We start from the raw sequence: 4966 nt of genomic DNA, 5'->3' as shown, positions 1-4966 counted from the left end.
CTACAGCAGCAGTAGCAGCAGTTGCAATAATAGTCACTAAAGCCATTATTCCAGCAATTAAAAGCCCTATAAATCTTTTTGGTCTACTTAAAGCATATTCAATTTCTTTAAAGACCTGCAAACTTCTTTCAGCATACCATGGTCCAGAAACATTGACAGGAAGCATAATAAAAGAAGGTTGATTAAGAATCATAATACGGGTTCCAAACGACACCCAAGAAACAGTTTGTTAAATTACAATGAAAACAAGATACATTAAACTGATTTCCCTCAAAGTGGATAATAATATTTCCAATCAAAAGTACATAAGGGGAAGGAACACAAGCAAATACATCAACAGTTTTAACAGTGGTAGTCCAATCTCTAGTCCCATCTTCTCTAACAGCTGTCTGGCTGCAGGGAGTACCTGACTTACAGACCTCAACCATCTGGATGATCTCACCCATCGCCCCCGCAAGTCTCCAAAGTGAGTTTTGTTGATACTGTGTATCAGAGTTCCATAGTCCAGAGACCAGTCCTCGGGCCCAACTTGTCCGATTAGTCTGTGACCAGTCAACAATATATCGATCAGTCCCAGGGATGTCATACCGGGCAGGGCTGTTCCCATGACAGTCTCTCCATGGAACAGCCTCGGTGTCAAGTCCCAATTTTCTGCCACAAGGCAAACATGACTGAGGAACAGGTCGATTTATCTTCTTCCCTCTGGACCAATCACCTAACAAATTAAGGCGAACATTCCATCCGACCTGGGAGTCACCAGGCCGGGCCAAACAATCTGGAATCCAAATTGGAGTGTCTGTGTCCTGTTGTGAGTATGTTCTTTTTTCCTTTGTCCTGCATTTCTAGGAAGAAACATAGACATTCCTTCCCCCACACAAGGATCGAATCTAGTCCTTGTTAGATAAAATTGTCCATTATAAAGACGTTGTAAAGAATTTTAAAAACTGTGAAAATTAGAAATCTTAAAATTTGAAAAATTGATTCAGTTAAGGTTGATATCCTTGGCACCTAAGGAATACCTATAGTCTCCACCTTTTTGTTTTATTAATTAATTTTTGAGAGATTGATGGGTATTGTTGACTGACCCCAAAAATAAAAAAAAATACTTACAGTTGACTATATATATAAACAGAATTATTAACAATTGTAGAGAGGACCTAAGATCTTATACTTGGTTTTATAACTTTAAGAGGCTACAATAAGGAGTGGGGGGTCGCGGCTGCCGCCCCCTGGGTTTAAAAGTGCCTCTTTTTTTTTCTCTCTAGTTAAAGTATCTCTTTTTTTTCTCTTTAGTTATCTCAGCCTTAAGCGGAGGCTGTTTACATTTAAGGCTATTTGTAAGACCTTGAAAGTTACTGAGAGAGAAATCTTGGGGAGGAGTGGAGGGAGTTATACTTTCAGTTTTTTCCGGCTCCGCGGCTGTATTTATTTTTTATTTTTTATAATTTACTTTTGACTCCTCCTTGGCCATCAGGCCGCTCAATGACTGGATAAGCCATAAATCTTGATACATCCTCTCCCTGTAAATATGCTTGCTGAATCGAGGTCTGAAGCCTCGGCTGTCTTTTCCATTTCCGCCCAGTAGACATAACCACTGGGGCAACGACAGCTCCCTCTAATCCTCTGCATAAGGGTTCATCTAACATATCCTCATTCCAAATTCCCATCTCAGCCATTTTTCATTTCATTTCTCTCACTTGAGCCGCTAAAGGAACATGAGCAGACGGTGGTGGAGGCCGAGGGGATTTGCTTTCAGTTTTAGGCTGTTCTAGGTTACTTTCAATTTTTGGTGAATCTTGATTTAAATTTTCCTGAGCTAGAAACAACTGAGGATTATCAAAATCAGGGTCATGATATCTAGCTACTTCTTCCTCTAAATCTTCCTCATCCTGAGGATCCAGCTCCTCGTCTGGGGTAACTTTCTCATAGAGGTGGAGCGAGGGAGTAGACGGGGGAGGGGCAGTCGGAGCTACAGGGTCCGGTCGCGATCCCGACTCTTCTTCTAAATTTACCTTCTCTCCTGTACTATTCTCCTGACCCCGCATACCCTCATGGCGTGGATCTAAACTATCTCTAATTAGAGTCCATAAAGCAAAAGTATCTACTGGAATTTTTTCAGGTCCATGAGCTTCAAAGTGACCTTGTTATCTGACCGCACTTCTTCCCAAGTTTTTAAACTTACAGTCCCCTCTTCTGGAAACCAGGGACAAATCTTTTCTATAAAATCTAGAAACTTTTCCAATTGTGGTTTTCCTACGTTCACTCCCCTGGCCTTGAGGTGGTTCAGTAGGAGATGGGTGTACACCTTTACTATTTTCTGCACCCATCTTTATAACAATCTCTCCCGGTCTTTTCTCACCTCACACCACTTACCCGTACATACCATCTTTTTCCGCGGTGACCTTCACCTGATCCCCAGTATTCAGGTCCCTGTTCGGGCGCCAAATCTGCCGGGGTCCTGCCTCGGTGTTCCAATGAACAGTACGTGAAGTGGGGGGCGAGGTTTAAGGAAACAAAGAGACAAAGAGACACTTCTTTCACTTAGTAATATGCATTAAGGTTCCTCCACATCTCTTCATGACTTCATAGCTCATGTCTTTTTAGCATTGAATAATAATATTCCATTATCTGGATGTACCACAGTTTATCCATTTACCTACTGAAGGACATCTTGGTTGCTTCCAAGTTTTGGCAATTATGAATAAAGCTGTTATTAACATCTGTGTGCAGGTTTTTGTGTAAACATAAGTTTATAAGTAAATACCAAGGAGCATGATTGCTGGATCGTTGGCAACAGTATGTTTAGTTTTATAAGAAACTGTCAAACTTTCTTTCAAAGTGCCAATACAATTTTGCATCCCCACCAGTGTATCAGAGTTTCTGTTGCTCCACATCCTCACCAACATTTTGTGTTTTCAGTGTTCCAGATTTTGGCCATTCTAGTAAGCATGTAGTAGTATCTCATTATTGTTTTAATTTGCATCTCCGTGATAACATAATTTGTGGAGCATCTTTGCATTTGCCTATTTTTCATCTGTATATATTCTTTGGTGAGATGTCTATTAAGGTCTTTGGCCCATTTTTTAAAAAGGTTATTTTCTTGCTGAGTTTTAGAGATTTCTTTGCATATTTTGCATAACAGCCCTTTCTCAGATGTGTCTTTTGCAAATATTTTCCCTCACAGTGTAGCTTCTCAATCTCTTTACTGTCTTTCACAGAGCAGAAATTGTTAATTTTAATGAAGTACAGCTTATCAATTATTTCTTTTATGGGTCGAGCCTTTGGTATTGTATCTAAAAAGTGATTGCCAAACCCAAGATCAACTAGGTTTTCTCTGGTGTTATCTTCTAGGAATTAATATAGTTTTGCATTTTGCATTTAAATTTGTGATCAATTTTGAGTTAATTTTTGTAAAAGGTGTAAGGTCTGTGTCTAGATTCAATTTTTTGCATGTTTATGTCCAGTAGTTCCAGCACCATCTGTTGAAGAGACTGCTTTTGCTCCATTGTATTATCTTTGCTCCTTTGTCAAAGCTCAGTTTATGATATATTTATGGGTGTCTATTTTGGGGCGCTCTATTCTCTCCCATTGGTCTATTTGTCTGTTCTTTCACCAATCCCACACTGTCTTGATTATTGTAGTTTTATAGGACTTCTTGAAGTTAGGTATCATTCTCCCAACTTTGTTCTTCAATGTCATGTTGGCTATTCTGGGTCTTTTGCCTCTCCACATAAATTTTTAGAATCAGTTTGTTAATATCCATAAAATAATTTGCTGGGATTTTGGTTGGAATTTTATTGAATCTATAGATCAAGTTGGGATTGGTTTAGTTTGGGGGAAGACATAACTTTTGGACGATAAGAGGAAGAAGAGTTATCTTGGCGATAAAGGGATAATAAATAAGATAATAAAAATCAGCTATAGGTAAATGGAGGGATTTCAGTGTAGACTGGATATTAGATAATACTGAGTATTTAAGTTAAATTTCTTGGGTGTGATAGTGGTATTATGATCACATAGGAGAATGTACTTGCATAGGGAATACATACTGAAGGATTTAGGGGTAAAATATCATGGTGCATGCATGTTACTTTCAAGTGATTAGCAAAGTTTGTGTGTGTGTGTGTGTGTGTGTGTGTGTGTGTGTATCTTGGGATAGAGAGAAAACAAATGTGGCTAAATGTTATTAATTGGTGACTCCAGATGAAGGGCGTATGTGTATTTTTTCAACTTTTCTGGTTTTCAATTTCAAATGTTTGAAAATAAAAAGTTGAAAAAATATCTATGTGTGATTCTTATAGTCTACCAATTGTATGCAGAATGCAATGCAAGATTTTTTTCGTACACATCATTTTGTTTTAAAATGTTGTATTGAATGTGTGGGGGACCTTTTCTCCACAAATATTAGTTAAAAATCACTGTATTGAGCCAAAAATATATTCTCTGAAGTTTAGGTTTTAAAAAGCAAGATGCATTCTTCTACAAAGCCAGGGAGGTGCTTTGTAGAATATGACTATATATATATGTGTGTCTTTCCTTGTTTATTTTTAACCTTCTTGGTTAAACTTTAAGGTCCACAAAGGGATCCTGACTCTTTTGTTTCTCATTGTACGTCCATCCAGCACTTAGCACAGTGTCTGCCACACAGTAGGTCCCTGGATTAGTTGGGTAGAACTCACTGCTTTAACAAAGTAACCCCAAAATAGTAGTAGCTTAACATAATAGAAGTTGATTTTTTTCATCCACTAGCTAATTGATGAAGGTGTTTCTGGCAGGCAGCTTTCCTCCATGCAGTGATTTCAGGGTCAGAAACGCTTCCTATTTGGCTTCACCATTCCCAGGGGACTTGTTATCCTTAGTATTCAGTCAGCAGAAGGGGAAAGAATGTGCAAAAGGCATATCTGCTTCTTAAAATCTTTGCCCTGGAAATGACAACCCTCATTTCCACTCACATTCCATTGGTGAA

Source organism: Hipposideros armiger, unplaced genomic scaffold (assembly GCF_001890085.2).
Source record: "Hipposideros armiger isolate ML-2016 unplaced genomic scaffold, ASM189008v1 scaffold_23, whole genome shotgun sequence".
Classification (NCBI taxonomy): Eukaryota; Metazoa; Chordata; class Mammalia; order Chiroptera; family Hipposideridae; genus Hipposideros; species Hipposideros armiger.
The sequence above is the reverse complement of the archived record's forward strand: the minus strand, read 5'-3'. Positions refer to the sequence as shown.